General features: G+C 39.2%; 1 protein-coding gene across 1 annotated transcript in view; it reads right to left on the bottom strand.

Annotated features, from left to right (window-relative positions):
• SLC9B1 (solute carrier family 9 member B1) overlaps nucleotides 1-17,736 on the bottom strand; it is a 72,435-nt gene extending 54,699 nt beyond the window's left edge. The window contains exon 1 of the mRNA XM_069485463.1: nucleotides 17,693-17,736. The gene's annotated coding sequence lies outside the window, so the exon portion shown is untranslated. The remainder of the gene's footprint in view (nucleotides 1-17,692) is intronic.
• Between the last annotated feature and the right edge of the window lie 4,633 nt (nucleotides 17,737-22,369).

Raw genomic sequence — 22,369 nt, 5'->3', positions numbered from 1 at the left:
CCCTGAGGCCATAAATGTATTCTAGTATATATTCTTCTAGATGCATTATTATTTTTCCTTTCCTATGTTAAAGGAAAAACAATAGGTCTATGGTCCATGATCCATTTGAGATTGATTTTTTTGTATGGAGTATGAGGAAGAAATCAAAATTCATTTTTCCCATATTGATATCTAATTGACCCAGCACCATTTATTAAAAAGATCATCCTTTACCTATTGCATTGTAACGCTACCTTCAGTATAAATCAGGTGACCACATATATGTGAATTTATTTTTAAATTCAATTCTGTTCCCCTGGCCCATTGTCTATCTCATGTCAACATTACACTGGTGCTTGTATAATAGGTATTGATATATGGTGTTATAAATTCTCAGTTTTGTTTTTCTTCATAGGTGGATTGACTCTTTGGCCCTTTTAATTTCCACATAAATTTTAGAACCAAGTTGTCAATTTAGACATACCACATACACACGTGTACACACACACACACAAACAAACATGCTGCTGGAATTTTCACTGAAATTGCACTGAATCTTTAGATCAATTTGGGGAGAACTGACATCTTAACAATATTGAATCTTTTAATCCTTGAACATTCTATATCCCTCCATTTATTTAGATTTGCTTTGATTAGTCTTAATAATGTTTTGTAGTTTTCACTGTAAAGAACTGCACATTTTTTATTAAGCTTATTTTTAGGTATTTGATGTTTTTTGGATGCTAATAAAAATAGTATCATTTAAAAAATTTATTGTTTTTGATGGAATACAGAAATACAAGATTTGCTCATTTCACTTTGTATCAGGCCTTGATAAATCCACTTATTTCTAACAGTCTGTAGGTTCTCTTGGATTTTCTGAGTATATGAATATGTGGTTGGCAAATATAAGTTTTATTTTTTCCTTTTAAATTTTATGTACTTCCTCTGTTTTTCTTTCTTTATTGTTCTGGCTATAACCTGTCTTTAGGGGAGGGGTCTGCAAAAAAAAAGAAAGGAAAGAAAGAAAGAAAGAAAGGGAGGGAGGAGGGGAAAGAAAGAAAGAGAGAGAGAAAGAAAAAAGAGAGAGAGAGAAAGAAAGAAAGAAAAAAAGAAAGAGAAAGAGAAAGGAAAGAAAGAAAGAAGAAACAAAGAAGAAAGAAAGAAAGAAGAAACAACGAAAGGAAGGAAGAAAAAAAAATATAACCTGTCTTTACTGTTGCTCTACATTCTTGATAACCTTGGTATTATCTGTTTGCAGCATTTTTTTTTCCTTAGCTCCCCACCACAAAGAATTAAGCATTTCTTTTAATATAGATCTGTTGGTGATAAATTCTTTCATTATTTCTTTGGCTGAAAATGTCTTTATCTCACTGTCACTTTTGAAAGTGATTCTCCTTGGACACGGAACTTTAGGCTAGAATTTATTTTAAGCACTTTAAAGATGTTCCACTGTATTCTGGCTTCCATAGTTTCTGTTGAAAATTTAGCTGTCATTCTTGCCATGACTTCCTTGAAGATAACATTTATCTTTTTTTACTTTGGTTGATATTAATCATAGTTATTTTAAAAAAAATTCTTGTGATAAAATATACATCAAATTTATCATTGTAACCGCTTTAAAGTGTACAGTTCAGTGGTATTAAGTACATTTCACACTGTTAATCATCACCACTATCCATCTCCAGAACTTTTTATCACCTCAAAGAAAAACTCTGTATACATTAAACAATAACTCCCCAATCTCTCCTCCCCCAAGCCCCTGGTAACTACCATTCTACTTTCTGTCTCTATGTATTTGACTATTCTAGATACCTTATATAAATCATATATTTGTCCTTTTTAGTCTGGCCTATTCCACTTAGCATAATGCTTTCAAAGTTTATCCATATTATAGCATGTTTCAGAATTTTCTTACTTTTACAAGGCTGAATAATATCCATTTCATGTATATATCACATTTTATTCATCCATTCATTTGCCAATGGGCATTGGGTTGTTTTTACTTTTTGCCTATTGGGAGTAATGTTACTATGAACATAGGTGTACCAATATCTGAGTCCCTGCTTTGAATTTTTTGGGGTATATACCTAGACATGGAATTGGTGGATCAAGATAATTTTATGTTTAATTTTTTGAGGAATCATCAGACTGTTTTTCACAGCAGCAATATCATTTTACATTCATGCCAGCAATGCTGAAGGGTTCTAATTTCTCTACATGCATGCATACCCTTGTTATTTTCTGGTTTTGATAATAGTCATCCTAATGTGTATAAAATGGTATGCCGTGGTAGTTTCAATATGAACTTCCCTAATGATTAGTGATGTTGAGCATCTTTTCATATGCTTATTGATTATTTGTATATATCTTTTTTGGAGAAATGTCTATTCAAGCCCTTTGCCCATTTTTTAATTGGGTTGTTTGTTTTTATGTTGTTGAGTTGTAGAACTTCTTTGTGTACTATAGATATTAATCTCTTATCTGATATGATTTGCAAATATTTTCTCTCATTCTGTGGGTTGCCATGTCATTCTGCTGATAGTGTCCTTTGTTACACAAAAGTTTTTAATTTTAATGCAATCCAGTTTATCTATTTTTTCTTTTGTTTCCTGTGCTTTTGATATCATATACAAGAAATCATCGCCAAATCCATTAAACTTTCCTCTTATATTTTTATTTGAAGAATTTTTATAGTTTTAGTTCTTACAATCATAGTTATTCTGGGTCATCTTTGAGTCTGTTTCAATTTTCTATCTTGACTTAGGATCATATAGCATTGCCTAATAGTTAGCAGGGTTAACAATTGTTACTGAAAACTTGATATTGTATATTAAAAAATCTGTACAGTCTTCCTCCAGAGAGAAATATTTGGAGTAGCAGTAGTGCTAATCACCTTAAGGAAATCAGAGACTGAGCTCAGTTGAGAAAGCTTTGTAATATTCAGTTTTACTTCAATTTGTCCTGGTTCCTTGGGCATAGTCCTCTAGGGATTTTGCCTAAGATGATGTCCTCAATAAATAAAGGTCACCTAACTTGTTTCTCCCATTCCAGGGATACCTTATCATTTCACTTTGGTTCACTCTGTCCATGCCTTCCTATCCTGGATGAGTTGAATTAGCTTCTCCAAGGTTACATAGCTATAAATAAAGGCGTTGGGGTCAAAAGGAGGCAGTCAAACTCCAGGGCCCATGCTCTTAGAACTAAAGTGCTTACAATGTGTCAGGCACCATGCCAGACACAGACTAAAGCTCTCATAAAAGTTTAGATGCCTATATTTAGAAAATGGCTATGATAACTTAGCTATAAAAGATTCAATGGTCTACTGAGAAGAGTGAAAAAATGTGTCAAAAAACTATCTAATTTTTTAGCTTTTCCAGTTTTGAAAAGGAACTATTACAAACAAGATCCTTAGGAAATAAAAAAAAGAGCCTTAAGAAAAACTTGAAAATAGAAAAAACAGTCATAGAAAGATGAAATTATTTAGAAATAGCTCATTGGATATCAATTACAAAGCTGTTAAGACCACTGGCTATCATGCCAATAATGCTATTCCATTGCCTCTGACCAGCCCTCTACTTGGTCCGTACCTCCCAAGAACTTCACTGAGAACTCCGGAACTTTTATTAGACAATTATCAAACTCTCTTATATTCTCAACCCCTTTTCAAAGCATGCTCTCAATACTGTGCCCTACCTGAAATGAAGCCCTTTCTTTAAGGACATTACTTTCCCTATAGTCCCCTTACATAGTAGCTATTTATTTGCTAGCATTCTTTCTGACACCCCACTGCTATTCTAAACCCTCTTATGTAAAAACAAAACAAAACAAAATCCTTGCTCCTTTGAAACTTTTATAATTTAATATCATGTTCTCCCTCTTCTCACTGTCATTTACTGACCTCATTTTGGTACCTTTCCATTATTCACCAAAACATTAACACCTGATCCCAAAATCTGTAATCTTTGTGAGTATCTTATACACTTGGATAAGTCATCTGCTACCTTGATTCCTCAGTTCTTTATTTCCTTTCCTGTAAAGGAAAGGCCATGCTGAACCCTTCTCTGAAATGCTTTATTATCAATAATCACTAATTCAAGATCTACCATTGTGAATACTTCATCATTTTTTAGTTTTCTTATCCAATTATATTTATTTAATTGCCTCCAGTTTTCCTTCAATTTCATCAGGATGTGCAGTACAGCGACCCCTTTAGCTCAATCCTTAGCCCTTTTCCTTCTTTACTTCTTCTTTTTATATTCAACATATGTGATCCATCATCCCCAATATATTGTTATCAATATCCTAAATTCTCTTGAAATATGTTTATTATTGCTTTGTTGTTGCACTTTTCTAGAAAAACCTCAATCCTGCACCAACCCTATTATCCCACTTCTCTATTCACTTAATTGAGAACTGAAAACTGCTACAGAAAGCTATGCTAGAGTAACCTGGCATCACTATAAATACATAACAGCCAAGCGGGCCTTTAAAACATACTAATTCTAGTATACGTTTTCTGTCAACTTACTTTCCCCAACTAGTATTCCAAACCCTTTCCACTCTTCTCAAACCACTGATCTTCTACATATTCCCCTTCATTTTCAGTAAATAACCTTACCTTCAACTTCCATCTATAAACCTATCCATCTCTCCTTTCTTCTTCTTACATTAAAGGAAGTGTCCTCTACCTATCTAAGGCAATCAGAGAGCCTTAGTTTTGGATCATTCCTGAATTTTCAAGAATTTTAAACTACCAATGATCCTTCTCTGCCTGATCAATTATCCTTCATTTCCAATTTCCTTTCAACCAGATTATTCCCAATGACTTTTAAATGAGCTCATTTTAACAAAATTTCCCAGAAACCCACATCCCCATTCATTATTGCTCTGTCTCTTTCCTTTCACTGATAAACTTTTTGGAGAGTTGTTGGTTCTCGCAGTCTCCTTTTCCCCATTAACCACTCATTCCTTAATATTCTCTAGTTGAGGTTCTACTCCTTTCACTCCACAAAATAATTCTAGCTAACATCAAAACAAGATTCCATGTGAATACATGGCATGATGAAACATTCTTCTTTTGGCTCTTGTTAAATCACACTCTCATTTCCGTCATCTTTCTTCTTATTCAATTCCTATTACTTTTTTAGGCTCATTCTTTAATCAATTGCTAAAAGTTGGGAATTGTGAAGTCCCTCAATCCTCCACTAGTTCAATGGTTGGGTTCCCCAATACTCCTTACTGGCTTTAAGATATAGACAAAATTTTATTTAACATGACCTATGGGATTTTGTACAATATGGTCCCTGGCTCCCTTTCTAGCCCAATTTCATACCATTGCCCACCTTTTTTTTTTCCCACTATGAGCCACTCTCACATTCTTTCAGTTCCTTGAAATTACAATGTTCCATCTGCAAGGACTTACCACTTGCTTTTCCCCCTAATTGAAACACTCTCTACTACCTCTCCTCCCTCCACTTGATTAACTCCTTTATAATCCCTTAGATCAAGGATCATGTCTTCAGAGAACTCTTATGACACCACCTCTGCCTCTAGACTAAGTCAGGTTCATGCATCATATAGAACATTGATCATTTTCTTCAGCTTGTAATAACATATTCATTAGAATGATTGTTTAATATTTCTGCCTCAATAGGCTGTAGACTCCATTAAAGTGTCCTCCAGGCCCTTGAGGCTCTGTTCGTTTTATTTTTCAATACTTTTTTCACTCTGTTCTTTAGATACATATCTATTTATCTATTATCAAGTTCACCAATTCTTTCCTCATTCATTTCCATTCTTCACTGAACCCATCTAGGGAATTTTTTACTTCAGATACTATATTTTCTAGTTCAAATTTTTCACTTGTTTCTCTTTTACAATTTCTGTTTCTCTATTGTGAATGACTATGTTTTCATTCATTACAACTATGCTGATCTTTGCCACATGGAACATAGTTATAATGGCTGCTTTAAAGTCTTTGATAATTCCAGCATCTGTGTTATCTTGAATTCATATCTATTGATTTTCTCATAATTATTGTTTCTCCTAAAACAATAATTTCCTGGTTCTTTATTTGCTGAGTGCTTTTGAAGTATATGCTGGACACATTGTTGCGTAGACTCTGGGTCCTGTTAAAATTTTCTGAAGAATATTTAATATTTAAATTTTTTTGTTTGTTTTAGTAGGCAGCCAGCTTGTTTAGGGGTAGATCACAAGTTTGTTCTTATTTTCTATGAGCATCAGTTCCAATCTCGGTTGTTTTTAAAGCCTTTGCTGTGCTGCTTCGGGACTATCTCATGCATACACACCTCGAGGTGACCCAAGCCATTTGGTTGGGTTCATACACAGAATTAAGGAATTCCCTTATCCAGCTCTCTTCTCCTGAATCTTCTCCCCACCCCAAACACATACTCTTTCTACCTCTCAGGATCTCCTTTCCGGTTTCTTCTGGTGAGAAGATGGGATTTTCCTCTGAGTTTTAGCTGCCCATAATGCCATAAATAGGGCCTGCCCTCAGGGAAGAGCCATAAGAGAAAAAACCAATAACCACCACAAACAAGGATTCTTCCCATTATCTTTGGACTACAGGGTCTATTTCCCAGATCTTCAGGCCAGAAAAATATGTTTTCTATTGTAGTTCTGGTCTCCTGTGCTGCCCTTGCTTAGCTGAATGACTGGAGCTTGTCTCTAGGTTAAAGCTGTAAGACAACGAGAAATTCACCCCTGTAGCTTGACTCCTCTTCACAATCCAGCTACTTTTGTTCATTTTTCAGAGTCCTCCGGTAGTTGCTGTTTGCATTTCATTCAGAGTTTTTGGTTGTAAGCAGCAGAAAAGACAGGTTGTCGTGAAACTATTCCATCTTGTATAGAACCTAGAAGCCTATGGGCTCCAGGAGAGGAAGATCATTCTGATTTTACTCTTCATCTACACAGTGCCTGGCACATGGTAGGCACTCAATTATTATTTGTGGAGTATACAGTGAGTGAACTGAGAATTTAAAAATGCCAGACTCTCAAAATAACAACAAAATCATTTCTACATGGTTAACAAGAAAAGCATTTTTCGTAGAAGAGTAAGAGATTCTAAAACTGAGAATACATATTTCAAGTACATTAAGAAAAAGGAAGCAAATTATAAAATAAGTTAGATCCTTAATGATTATTCTGCAAAGGCAGACGAGGAATGAACAGACAACTTAGAAAAAAGTTCTGCTTTTATAGAACAAAAACCTAAAGAGTCAGAATTTTGAAAGACTAGGACCCTGGCCAGTAGAGAACTTTGGCACAACTACTTTAGGTGGAGGAAGTTGCAGAAAAACCAGATACCTGAGTAATGCAGGGATCAGAAGCAGGCTAGGTAGAATGTATGGGCCTTAGTTCTTGTCCCATGGCCCCTTTCCCTCTTTTTTAATACTGTGCCTGTCCCCTCTCTTTGTTCTAGATGTCTCCTTATCTGTATCTTTCTTTGGACTTATCTCTTTCCCTGAATGTCTGTTTCTCTCTTATCTGAGCAATTTTTAAAACGGCTATTTCCTCAACATTCTATAAATTTTGTAATTTAAAATGTAGATAAAATAAACTCATGTAGATAAAATAAACTCATGAATTTTATCTTTCCATAGCTGCTTTTTCTTAGGATTCAATCTCTTGACAGAAAAACATCTAACAGTTCTGTGCAATTGTTTGAAAAAAATTTGACGTAAGCCAAAGCCTACCTGTATAATTCAGAGGTAACTGTGGTAGTCCAGGTGTCTAAGGGTTACAGTGACTGCGTCCTATTAGGAGGCCTCTCATTATATGTTTGGATAGCTGGCATAATGGAGAGAATGAGGGCTCTGAAATCAGAAATATAATAGTTGTATGATCTTGGGTCAATTACAATCTCTCATCATCTTTTAATGGGCATAGTATATCTACTTTTCTTATTTTGTGTTCACAGATGGGGAAAACACAGGGAAATCTGAGGACAACCAAATATGAATTTACTGGGTAAGTTCACTGGAAATCATGGCATGCTTTTTGTATACTAACAAGAGTAAGACTTCATACTGGTTTATATTCCAGTATCTTACATTTATGATCATGTGTTTTAAAATTTTTTATGCTATATTTATTTCAACCAGCTTCTTAAAACTCTTTTTGGAATGAGGCAGAGTATAAATACATCCATACATATATACATACCTTGCTATCATGGGAGTTGAGATGTTTGTATAACTTATAGCAAGAGCTACAGTATTCAACATTTCTATTAGAAGTATGTAACGTTATATCATCATATCACTAGGCTTTGCTTTTAAAGTAGTAAAAAATTTTGATGAATTTAGAAGTTCCATTTTCACCTTGTTTTATTAGAATGTCTGTTTGATTATATATGTTAATAATGGACACAGTGTGGTATTGTAAAACAAACTGGGCAATCTAAGCTCTCTGCTTTTCATTTGCTACATAATGTTGAATAAATTTCTTGTCACTACATCTCTCTTGCACAATTTCAAACCTATAAAATAGGGTAGGGAGGAAGGATCTTAGATGATCTAAAGACTTTAACAGTTTTAAGTTTATGATTCTATTCTCCAATGGACCCACTAAGAAACAGGGTAAAAGAATACCAATACATGCTTCTTGGGAGCTTGATTTCTTAAATAAATATCATGAATGCATATATGTATATCACTTAATATAAACAACTTCTTATCTTTCCCTGTTGTGTTCACGTACAATACTATGGGTCTATTCTTTTGGAGCAATGTTGTATAATAGTGACATCTAGTGACTACATCACAGATCATTCAGCAAAAATTATGGCCAACTCTTACTCTTCTTAATGTGGATAATTCACTTAGCTAAATACTTTAAAATAGTTCTTCACCTCTCCCCTTTATAGAGTTAAGAAATGCCAATTAAATTTGGCAGTAGTATTAATACTAGGATAAATAAAAACAAATTTCCATCAAAAATCATAATTCACATAGAGTTCAGTATAACTTGTGCTAAACGAGACTATAACTTTTTTCCCTTGAGAGTGTCAGAAATGGGATTTGAATTCCAGTGTGTTTCAATATGTAGTCCATGCCCTTATACACTACGCATTGCTGACATCATAGGCCTTTAACATATGTTCATTCAATTAATGTTAGGTAAAACATGTGCATCGACATCTGTGTTTGTGAGTATGTACTGCTTTAGAATTTTTGGAACTATTGCTGCCTTTCAAAGAACTCTTCTTGAGGTTAGATGAAAGATCAACAGATAAAAATAACTACAGTTTAAGTCTTTCTGAACAAATGAATTTGAGAGCCACATCCACAAAGAGAATACTCTTTATAAAAAGCATTCAAACTAGATCAGTTTCTTTTTAAGGTAACAACTAGCTGGCATTATTATTTAATCAGAACAATACAAAACTGGGCTAAAATACTACTACTACAATTCAAATTAACTGCCACTATTAAAATTCCTATAGTATTTAGGGTTTGTTTTCGTTAATCAGGTATTATCTTGATTTTTTAAAAATTCTTTTCAGGTGCCTAGATCGTGTTTCCACAATAAAATGATAAGGTGTCTGCCTTAGGTCATTTTGTGCTGCTGCAACAGAATATCACAGACTGGGCAATTTATAATAATCAAAAATTTCTTTCTCACAGTCCTGGAGGCTGGAGTTCAACATCAAGGCACCAGCATCTGGGGACGGCCTTCCTGCTAGGTTCTCTGGAGGTGAGGAAGGCTGTGACCTCAAATGAACTTGCCCTTTTATGGTGGTATTAATACCGCCCACGAGGGCAGGGTCCTCAGGCCTAATAACCTCTTAAAGGTCCCACCTCTTAATACTGTTACAATGGCAATTAAATTTCAACATGAGTTTTGGAGGGGACGCTCAAACCATGGCAGTATCTTAGCCCATTTGTGCTGCTATAACAAAATACCTGACACTGGGTAACTTAAAAATAACAGAGATTTGCTTTTTCACACTTCTGGAGCCTGGGAAGCCCAAGATCAAGGTGCTGATAGGTTTGGTGTCTGGTAAGGGCCTAATCTCTACTTCTGAAATGGTGCCTTGAATGCTGAATCCTCCGGAGGGGATGAATGTTGTGTTCTCACATGATGGAAAGGCAAAAAGTGCCTAGCTGGTTCCCTCCGGCCCTTTTATAAGGACTTTAATTCATTCACGAGGGCTCTGCCTAAAGGCCCCACCTCTTAATTCTATCCACTAGGGATTAAGTTTCAACTCGGAATTTGGGAGGGGACACAAACATACAAACCATAGCATTCTGGCCCTGGCCCACCCAAAATTCATGTCCTTCTGACATATAAAATATATCCATTCCATCCCAGAAGCCCCCAAAGTCTTAACTTGTTTTGACCTCAACTTGAAAGTCTAGAGTCCAGAGTCTCACCTAAATCAGATATAGGTGAGATTCAAAGTATGATTCATCCTGAGGCTGAGAGCCTGTAAAATAAAACAAGTAATGTGCTTCCAAAATACAACAGTGGGACAGAGAGAGGGTAGACATTCCCTTTCTAAAAGAGAGAAACAGAAAAGAGGAAAGGGGCAATAGGTCCCAAGTAAGTTCAAAACCCAACAAGACAAACACCATCAAATCTTGAGGCTTGAGAATAATCTTTGACTCCATGTCCCACCTTCTGGACACAATGGGGACGAGGCCCCCAAGTCTCTCTGGAGACCTTGCACCTCTGACAGTTTTCCGCCTGGGCCCTGCGGCTCTCTGCTACCTGTTTTGAAATCTAGGTGGAGGCAGCCATGCCTCCATAGCTCATTCACTCAGCATGCTGACAGAGTTGGCACCACATGGAAGCCACAGGTGTTTACTGCTTGTGTTCTCTGGAGCCGCACCTGGGCCTGCTTGAGCAACAGCGGATGTGGCTAAGAAGTGCCGTGCAAAATGTGTGGAGCAGAAACTTGAGGCGGCCTTGGGAAGTGAGCCCTGAGGTTCCACGGGCAACTCTCGGCCATTCCCTTACCACCATTCTGCCCTCAAGACCCTGGCATTCTGGGCCTGTGGTAAGAACGGCAGCCTCAAAAGTCTCCGAAATTCCTTCAGGATCATTCTTCCACTGTCATGATGAATAGCATTTGGGTTCCTTCTACCCACACTAATCTCTTTATCAAACATTCACTTGGCCACATTCTTGGTATTCTCTCCTGAATATACCTTTTTAGTCTTTACAACCTGGCCAGGCTGGAAATTGACAAACTCTGTAAGTTCTGCTCCCTTTTTGATTATGAATTCCATCTTGAATTCATTTCTGTTTTTGCATTTTACTAAGATCAGTGAAGAGAAGCCACACAGCACCCTCAACACTGCTTAGCTATTTCTTCCGCTACATATCCTGGTCCATTGCTAGCAAGTCCTGCCTTCCATAAAACATTGAGACTCCGGTGAAATTCAGCCAGGTTCTTTGCCACTTTATAAAAAGGATGGCCTTTTAGCCAGTTTCCAATATGACATTCCTCATTCCCATCTAAGACCTCATCAGAATGGCCTTTACTGTCCACGTTTCTACCAGCATTCTGATCACAGTCACTTAGACAATCTCTAAGAAGACTGAGGCTCTCTGTAGTCCACCTCTTCTTCTGACTCCTCATCAAAATTGCCCTTAATACTCTGTTCATGGCAATCTAGGTTTTTTCTAGCATCCACTTCAAAACTGTTCCAGCTCTACCCATTACCAGTCCTAAAGCTGCTTTTACGACACAAGGTATTTGTTATAGCAACAACCTACTTCTCAGTACCAATTTCTGTCTTAGTCTATTCTTGTGGCTATAACAAAATACCTGACACTGGGTAATTAATAAATAACAGAAATTGATTTTCTCATGGTTCTAGAGGCTGGGAAACCCAAGATTAAGGTCATGGCAGGTTCAGTGTCTGGTGAGGTCTCTGCTTCCAAAATGGTGCCTTGAACACTGCATCTTCTGGAGGAGACGATCGCCATGCCCTCACATGGTAGAAGGGGTGGAAACGCAAAAAGTGCCTAGCTGGTTCTCTCCAGCTCTCTTGTAAGGGATTTTATAATCCATTAATGAGGACAGAGCCCTCATGGCCTAATCACCTCCTAAAGGCCCCACCTCAATACTGTGGCATTGGAGATTAAATTTCAACATGAATTTTAGAGGGTAAATAAAAGTCAAACCATAGCATAAGGTATGGTAAGGTATTCAGAGCATGTTTTATATTCTTGTTTTTCCCTTTGCATCAGACACAATGGTTCTTCTCTACTACAGAACAAAGTTACAAACAACTTTCCCAGAATCCAAGGTTTGCCACACATAGCATCAAACTATCTTGTCAGCTTTTTCTTTGGTTCTTTCTCTTAACCCTACATTTCAGTCAAATTAAACTGTTAATTGTTCTCCCATGTTTTTATTTGGTTGGAATATCTTACCACTGCATCTCTTCTTTGTAAATGATATCCATTGGTTAAGAGTCATTCCAAATAAAAGCTTCCTGTAATGTTTGCCACAAAACTGGATGCAGTCTTCCCCTTTGGAATTCTCACATCATTTTGTTACTTGCTCTATCATCCCTATACCTCTCTGGTATTCTTTCTTGGTCTTCTGTACTGGTTTCTTTCCTCTACATATCCCTTAAATGTTGGGGTTCCTCAGAATTCTTCCCTATGTCTTATTCTCTTCTCACTCTATACACATTTCTTAAGCAATCTATTCTATTGTGGCTCCAATTATGACTAATATGCTGATGAGTTTGGCCCACAGAAGCTCTTTTGAGATTCTATAAAGTGCATCTAACTACCTATTGAATATATCTACTTGTCTTACAAGCATCTTAAGTTCAGTACATGCACAACTGAACTCAAAATCTTTCCCCACCAAATCTATTCCTTCTCAAAAGAATTTCCCATCTCAGAGAATGAAGCCTACCTAGTTACTCAAATTAGAAACTGAGAAGTCATTCTTTCTTTCCTCTTTTCCTTTCCTGCCAATATCCAGTGAATTACTAAATCATGTTAATACAAGCTACTAAGAGTTTAAAAATTTTGTCCACTTCTTTCCAGACAAATTGCCACTACTCCAGTCCAGGTCATAAGCATTTTTCCCCGAAATACAGAAATGGCCTTCTGAACTGTTCTCCCCATCTCCACTCTTGTTCCTCCTCAATGTAATTTCCACATTACAGAATAATCCTCTTAAATGTAAGCTTCATTATGGCAACTCCATGCTTAATATTCTTCAAAGTTCTCATAGAAAACATCAAAACTTCTTAAGCTCAGCTTACAGAGCTCTAATCTTGACCCTACCTACCTTCTCATTCTTCACTTGACACTCTAAACTTTAGATATACTGCATTTTAGTTCCTCAACCTTGCCATGCCTCACAGTTCCAAAGCTTTATCTATTTTGTATGCTGTCTTCCAACACTAATATCCCTGCTTTTCACCTAGATAACTCTTATCAGTTTTAGAAGTCATTTCTTCCAAAAGCTTTTTCTGAAACTCCCTTCAATTTGTATCCTTAATATGGAATCCACCTCTTATCATAGCATTCACCCCGTTGTAATTGCTTGTTTAACTAATATTCATTGAGAGCCCACTATATAAGGGATACTGTGTTCTCTCTATATAGAATTTAGTAATACAGGGTATTGTAGAAGCACAGCTAGGATGTAAAAGAGGTCTAAGAAATGCTGTTTAGTGACTTGTGTTACCATCTAGTTCCCTAAAAATTAAACCAGAACCAATTTCATAATCATTTCTTGGTTCTTTGAAATTATCTAACATAATAGAAGGTAGAAAAATATTTAATCTCATTAACTGTTGGATTTTAAACACATACAAAATATTTTTGGCATTGTAATAGGACACCAATCAGCCACTACTTTCAATCTAGCAGAGCTTTTCTTTGACATTCACTTTGAATATGATGGAGTGTAAAAACCAAAGAGGCAAACTACGATAGTGGAAAATATGGGACTTAGAGTCAGAATACTGTGATTAATAATTCTGCCACTTACTAGGTATGTGTCCTTGGTCAAGACCCTTAATCTCTCTGAGCCTCAATTTCCTCATCTGAAAAAGGCAGTTACAAAAATGAAATGAGATGAGAAAATAAAACGTAAAGGGCTATCCAAAATACTATCTGTTATTATTAAATATTATTGTTATTAGAGTCAATACAGATCAAGTTTCCCTATTACTGGTCATCTTGGCTCTATAAAGCTACAGCATTTCCAAATTTCATCCTTCATCTTCCCTTTACCATCTAAGAGATAGACTTGAATACTTTAATAAACACATATTGATAATGGTTAAAAATCACGAAGAAAAACAAGCCAAAAATGTAATAAGTACATATTAACATATGAAAAGGACAAGACAGAAGTACCAGCCTATGAAAGTCTAGAATTTGAATCAGGTCACAATTTTTTTTATGTTGACTGGAAGGGTAGATGGCACAAAAGAGTAATGCTCGCAACCATTTTTCAGTAAAATGGTAACCCAAGGAGCTGGAAAGTCAGGATAACTAGGTTCAAAGACTAGTTTAGCTACTAACTTAACCACTGATACGCAGGTGGTCTACCTACCAACACTCTGGTCTTTCAGTTCCTTGATATTCTTAGCTCCTATCATCTTTTTCTTTCATCTTATCTCGGCCACACACTCACAAGGAAACAAGTCTCAAATGGCCACTCAACTTTGCCCAGTTGTGTTACTATGCTTCTCTACTCTGATTGCTTTCCATCCTCCAACATGACTATTTTATACCCTCTCTTCTCCCCTTAAACCTCCTACCCAAACATTCCTCCTCACCCCTTATTCAACTTGCCTCATACCTTATAATTCATTGAGAAAAAGAGAATCAGTATCAGGCAGAAATTCTTTTACCTTCTGACCACTGATTCTACCCATCTATTTGCATCTCTACCCATACTCACTGACTTTCTTCTTATTACTAGAAATGTTATGTCTCAGTTCCTACCCAAGGCCTACACCTCTACATATTCCCTGGATGCCATCCCGTCTTGTTTTCTCAAAGGCTTCACTCCTAAAATACACATACTCTTTCTTATGCCATCATTTCTCCCTATACCCCCATTGGATCATTCCCATTAGTTTAAAAATATGCATAAGTATTGTCATCTTTAAGAACCCTTCATTGACTCTACATATTCCTCCATCTATTTCCTCCATTTTTCAGCTCTCCTTCACAGTAAAATATTTTGAGATGTCTATAGTAGTATGTCCATTTTTCACACCACATTTTCTCTTCATTTTGTTTGTCAAGGCACAATACTATACGTTGCCAAAATCCAGTGCACAGATCTCTTTATTTTACTTGATCTCTAAGCAGGATTCAATACCACTGGCCAGGTTCTGTGGTTTTGGCTTTTACATCACCACACTCTTTGGATTTTCTTCCTGCTTCACTGGCTATTCCTCCATCCCCTTTGCTTGCTTCTTTTCTTCTGCTTTACCACTAATCATTGGAATGTTCTCTATGAGCACACTTGCCCTACGTAGTTTTTTCCACATGTTGGTGATTACTAACTTTGTCTCTCTGGTCCCTTGCCCTCTGTACAGAGCTTAAGACTCAACTTACCTTAGATTTCTAATAAGCATGTAAAAATTAAGATAAGCAAAATGAAACTCCCTCTTCCTCATTTTTCTTCCCTAGTCTTTTCCATTTAGTAAGTGGCACAACCATCCACTCAAGCTCAAGACAAAAGCCTGGGAGTTAGGATTCTCCTTTTTCTCACCCCTATGTTCAAAACATCACAAAACCTGTAGGCTCTGCCTCCAAAATATATCTCCCATACATTCACTTCTCTGCCACTTTATCTCAAACATCTGTCATTTCTTCTTGGATTTTTGTAATTGTCTTCTGCTACTAATCTTGTTCTCCATCTCCTATGATTCATTCACCACATAACGGGCAGAACAAACCTTTTTACAATATAAATCAGATATTTCTCCCTTCCCAAAACTCACTACTGGATTCTTATCAGACTTTAAATAAATTCCAAATTTATTTCATAGTAGATTTCCATGGCCTATTCCAAGCCCTGTGTGATTTGGCCCCTATTATCTCCAGGCTCATCTTACACTTTCTCTACGTTCCAGCTATAGCAGCCTTTCTTTCCTACCTTAGGGCTTTTGCAATTGGAGTTGTCTTTATCCATAATGCTCTGATCCCAAAGATTTCCATGGTTGGCTTTTTTATTTCACTGAGGTCTCAGCACAAATGCTAGCTTTTTAGAGAGGCCTTCCCTAACCAATCTACAGTAACCCCTATCCCAGTCTCTCACTTCACACTATTTTACTTCTTCACTGCACTTACCATTATCCAAAATTCCTTGTTCATATATCATTTACCTGCTTATTTTCCATCTTCCCTCACTAGAATTTAAACTTCATGAGAACAGGGTTCTTGCTAGTCTTTCTTACCATGTATTCACAATGCCTAAAACAACGCCTGGTAAGGTAGGAGATTCTCTAAAAACATTTGATGAATACCTACCCCTAAGCAAGTCCCTCAACTTCTCTATTTAACTCACATTTGTGGGCTTCCTACTGCTAGACTTAGCTCTGGGTCCAGGAAATACAAGGCACGGCTCCTTCGGAAGCTCATGCGTTCACTCCCTCAACAAATATTTACTGACTGTGTATTATACTATGTTCCAGGTACTGCTCAATCTCAGTGTTTAGTTCCCCCTCCCCAAAATGGAGTTTTGTTAACCAACTGTCTCACACAAGTGTATAAACAGGATGAGTATGAAAAGGATGTGCAAAATGAGAAGTGCTATAAAAATGGTACTTTATGTATTACTATTACTGCACTTGCCTCTTTTCCTTTTGTTTGGTAATGGGCAGGAGCTTGGGATATGAGCCCATTGAAAAACAGCAGTATAAATTCTGGTACTCACAGAAGGCAATAAATATGAATGCCCTTCACATAGGCACACAGTGACAAATGTTTCGAGCATGAATTCCCTATGTGTGATAATAATACGTTAATTTTTCTCACTTCTGTCGCACAAATAACAATTCTGTTTACTTCAGTGGAAAATCAGGGAGCGGGGTGTGGCCACCCTCGGTGCTAATTGGGCCAATCTCCCCTTCCCGCCGCCCAATCTCATCTTCCCGACACCGGCAGGGGGCAGTCAGGGACTCGCTACGGCCCCACGGAGCTCGTCAGAGACTCGCGAACGCGGTGTGCCCGACGGTGGCACGTAGGCGACAGCTGCTCTCAATCCTTCCAGAGCCTTGGCCTGCAGCGTTCGCCCACCGTGATGGAGCCGACGGGGAAGGACGGGAGTGGGAGCCGTGGGGAGGGAAGAGCCTTCTCAGCCCCAGCAAGCAGTCCTAACACGCCTTTGCGTGCTCCGCAGAGACCCACGCTTGGGTAACTGCCTGCGCTCAATCAAATTAATTTTGCAGCCAATCTTAACTGACCCCCCCCCCCACTTGCGAGTGTCTGTGAGATACGAGAACAACAGAGGAGGAGGGGAGAGAAGAAAGAAACGCGAAGTGGGATGAGGGAGTAAAGGAACCAGCCAGGAAAAGCAGAGATGTCGGTGGCGGTGTCCCCAGCGTCTGGGCAGGGAGCCGGTGTGTCTTCCTTGAATGAGGGGGAGGAAAGGCGCTGCTGGGGACCGAACGGGAAATGCCTGCGGGAGACGACGGACTTCCCAAGGGCCTGGGAAGGGAGAGTCAAGAAAAACGGGCCGTACCTACAATTCCTCTCGCAACCCTCGCCGGCCGGGAACAGCCCAAGGGCGCAGCGACCGTTGCGCCAGTCGCGCGCCGCAGGTGGGCGGGGCCGCGGCGGGGCGGGGGCGGGGCCGCGGCGGGGCGGGGCGGGGCCGCGGCGGGGCGGGGCCGCGGCGGGGCGGGGCCGCGGCGGGGCGGGGCCGCGGCGGGGCGGGGCCGCGGCGGGGCGGGGCCGCGGCGGGGCGGGGCCGCGGCGGGGCGGGGCCGGGGCCGCGGCGGGGCCGGGGCCGCGGCGGGGCGGGGGCGGGGCCGCGGCGGGGCGGGGCCGCGGCGGGGCGGGGCCGCGGCGGGGCGGGGCCGGGGCCGCGGCGGGGCGGGGGCGGGGCCGCGGCGGGGCGGGGCCGCGGCGGGGCGGGGCGGGGCGGGGCGGGGCGGGGCGGGGCGGGGCCAGAGACGGCCTCGCGCTCACGTGCCGTCACGGCCGCTGGCGCCGGCCTGGCTGGGGTTTTGGGACTCGGGCGACAGCCTGGTGTGTTTTCTGTCGATCTATTCAAGCCTTTCCTTTCGACCTATCTTCTGGATAGTGACCTACCGCGTTGTGAAAGTCCAGGGACACAGGTGTCGTCACTGGGCATTTAGCCAAGAAGCAGTGCCAGGGACCGCATGTGCCAGAGGTAACTTGTCAAAACTCAGATCATGTTTCCCCTAAAGTCAGCTTAAATACGGTGCGGCGGTAAAAGAGCGTGGTCTCTGGAGTCGGGCTTAAAGTTTAGCACTGCCACTCTGTAGTTATGGGACCTGGGCAGATACATAATGTCCCTCAGCTTGTCGAGTGTGTATGTGGTGACGGCGGAGGTGGCGGTGGTGTGAGCGTAAAAGGGACACGGCAAGGGTCTGACACGGGGCTTGGTACAAAGTAAACACTCAGTATACTGTTATCGGTACAAAACCTTTGTGGGTTCTTTTTTTCTTATGAAATCTTACGTGGAAACTTTTATATGAAACGAGTAAGTGCAGAGCTGCTGGGGTTGACGGTGGGTCCAGAGCTCCGGCGTTTCGGCCCGGAGGGTGTTCTAGTAGGTTCCTTTGATCTCCAAGCTTCCTAACAGAGACGGAAAACGACTCTATGGAGGGAGTCCAAACGTTTTAGAAAGACAAACCGTCCTCTCCTGACACTCAGACGTTTACTCCTCAACACTGTATTCCTTTTTGCCTCAGTGTTTTTTTCTAAAGTTATTTCCTACACTAGGAAATAACTTCCTCCTTTTATTATTCATCATTAAAGATCTAATTCAAATTACAACTTGTTCTTGGGTGACCAAATAGGAAATTATCTTTTTATGGTAACACCCTCCCACCTTCAGCGTGGTGTCGACATCTCTCAGCAAGAATCAAGTTATTTTCTTCCTCGTTTTGGAAAACTAGACAGGGTCTTTGTGACCACAGGGTTAAGGAAACGCTTTGCACTCATAGCATGGAAGGGCAAAGCAGGTAGATCCCCCAGGATACTCACCGGGAGGAGGGAGGAATGGTAGAGCTGGGAAGGAGGACCTTTGCTCGGCGTCCGTTGGCTTCCAGGGCACTACTGTGCTGCAGAAGCCATGGACAGCCGAGTTAAGCGCTTTAGGGTCCGTCTAGGGAAGACGGGGGCTGGGGGACTCAGCAACCAACGGACTTTCGGAATTCTCACCAGGTTAGAGGGCCCAGGCTAGATTTAATTTGAGTCAGTCAACTATAAAATGTGCTATTACTTGTTCCCCAAATGGCATGAACCAATTCCCATCTATTACAGAGAACTACACAAATGATTCATATAAAAATATAATATTCTGAAACATTTAAAAAATAATGTCCATCATTTATTTAGACAATATAATGAAAATTTAACAATATTTATTTAAAAACACATTTAAACAACTGATGCCTTTTCTTGTAAATATTAATAGTAATTTAAAAATAATTAAATTTATTCTATTTGCAACAATGCCACAGAAAGCAAAAACCTTTTGAGGAACAAGGAGAACCTCACTCATGACAACATTTTTTCCACTAAATTTGATATGATAAAAAGTTGTAAAAATATCTTCTACGTAAATGGTTTCGTACTTCTAAAACCACTTCAATAAAAATAAAAATTTGTCCAATGAATGATCTATTTAGTATGATTTCAGTGCCCATTTTCTGTTCTAGTCTTCTCTCTCATTAATTCTCTTTGTCAATCTGAAGTACCAATCACTTTTCTATGCTTCAGGGTTTACTGTTTTCAAACTTTGCTATTATGCCAGCCTTCTACTTAGTAGTTCCCGCCTTCACCTTACTCCCTAATATTATCCCATCCATTCAAATCCTCTCTACTTTTAGAGGTCCAGTTGAAGTATCACCTCCTCTAAGAGGTTTTCCTTAACTTCCCCACTGAGAACACTTTTAAATTATTCATTCGGATTATAGCTATCTGTACATATCTTATTCCTTCTAAGGTTCTTAAAGGAAAGTATCATGTCTCGTCCATATTTTTATTTCCCATAGTGTCGATATCCACTAGAATTCAAGTTACATTAAAAACCAAGCCCCTGAATATCTTGTTCATCACTGTATTCCCCAGTACCTAGCTCAATGCCTGGCACAGAGTAGGCATATAATAAGTGTATTTTGAGTGAGGGAATTGAATGGATTTTAAAAAAGCTCCATGAAGGCAAAGATTTGTCTGTTTTATTAATTGCAAAATGAATATTTGAATATTACCAGATGAATAAATGATTTTTTGAAGGCTTAGTATTCATTATATACACCAAAAATTCTTCATTCTATATATCTTCACAAAAGTCAAATATGACATATTTATGTTGCCTTTCACCCAACTAATTCAGTAGATAATATATGTTTCTGAAAATAAGACAACTCCCGTAACTACAGAAGGAAAATTTAAAAGAATCAAAATAATATGGGTGTTTATATTAGTTTCAGTTTTCTTCCTTGTACTTTTCTGTGTTCTAAATTTTCTGCAATTAAATTGTACTATTCTTTAATCAGAAAAAAATAATCAGTGCTATTTTTAAAGAATGCAGCAGATAAGATCATTTGCAAATTTATAGCTGAGGAAATTTTGAGGACATCAAGTTCAATGAAGGTTATTTGGAGTTAATACCAGAGAGAAAAATAGTGGAATGTGACGATAACTTAAAGAGCTTAAACCTAATCAGTCTGTCTGGAAAAAATACTTCTCAGAAGAGAGATGGGTAGCACAGACCCTAGAAAAAAAGAACATCGAAGAACAAGAATTTAGGGTTTTGTTTAGCACAGTCCATAGAAAATATGACACTTCTGTCATGGACTGAATTATGTCCTTCAAAAAATTCATATGCCGAAGCCCTAATCCCCAGTGTGATGGTATTTGGCTATGGGGATTTGAGAAGGCAATTAGGTTTAGATGAGGTCATGAGGTAGGGCCTCGTGGTGTAATTAGAATGCCTTTATAAGAAAAGACATGAGAGAGCTTGCTCGCTCTCTCTCCATCATGTGATGACACGGTGAGAAAGTGGCCATTGGAGATCTCACTGGGGCCAGACCATGCTGGCATTCATTCTGATCGTGAACTTCCAGCCTCCAGCAGAAATGTTTCTTTTGTGTAAGCTACCTAGTCTATGGTATTTTGTTATAGCAGCCCATGCCAAGACAGACTAAGAGGTAGTTTTCTGATACTGGAAGATCCCCTCTCTGATTCAGTCAGTAAACATTTATTAAAGGCCTACTGTGTTCCATGCCCTGTGCAAAATGCTGAGGATTCAAAGATGACCAAGACAAGGCTCCTACACCTAAGGAGCTGGTTTAATAAGAGACAAACATGTAAACATACTGAAAAAAGTGTTATGTGTGCTCTGAGAGAAGTATGCTTAGAGGACCCAAAAGTTAGAGTTTCTATCTGTGGTTGGAGTGGGGTAGGTTTGGTTGGTCACTACTCTATCAAGTTAACTCTAAGTTAAAATTAGCTGGGTGTGGTGGTGCATATTTGTAGTCCCAACTACTTAGAAGGCTGAGACAGGAGGATTGCTTGAGCCCAGGGCTTTGAGGTTACAGTGAGCTATGATCACATCACTGCACTCCAGCCTGGGTGACAGACCAAGACCCTGTCTCAATTAAAAAAAAAATTGGCTCAGTGTCATAGAACCAGACTCTAGTCACTGGCTAAGTAACCTAGGTAGGTCAGGAGTTATGGCTTTCAGTGTGGTGACAAACCTGAGGCTTCACCTGGTGAACCCTACTGGGTGGTCAGCCTTTTCCACTCTGACCTCACCATCTCCTCTCTGCAATAGCAACACAGTCTAGCAATGAGTAAATTCCTACAAAGAGTTTCCAGTAATAGGCACAAATTTCAGATATCCAGTGGAGGATGTCAAAAGGCCAGTACTGGACAGTCAGAGAGATTCAGATGGTAGCTGCCTCCTGAGCGGTGGGGAAGAACTTGCCGCCTGCCCTCCAAAATGGAACTGGCTTTTGGCAGCGGCTTAGTGTGCCCTTCCATCATTTCTATACTTTGTGGATTTCCACTTCTAATCCTCCTTTGGACACTGAATATTTCTAACCGCATTCTGATTTAGTTATACTAACTGGATTTTGTATAAGTTCGTAAGTATTTATTTCATAAGTTTTCATTTTTAGTTGCCGGCTAATTTTTTTCTATTTTTAGTAGAGAGGGGGTC

The sequence above is a fragment of the Eulemur rufifrons genome, chromosome 13 (assembly GCF_041146395.1).
Source record: "Eulemur rufifrons isolate Redbay chromosome 13, OSU_ERuf_1, whole genome shotgun sequence".
In the NCBI taxonomy this organism is placed as follows: Eukaryota; Metazoa; Chordata; class Mammalia; order Primates; family Lemuridae; genus Eulemur; species Eulemur rufifrons.
The sequence above is the reverse complement of the archived record's forward strand: the minus strand, read 5'-3'. Positions and strand labels throughout refer to the sequence as shown.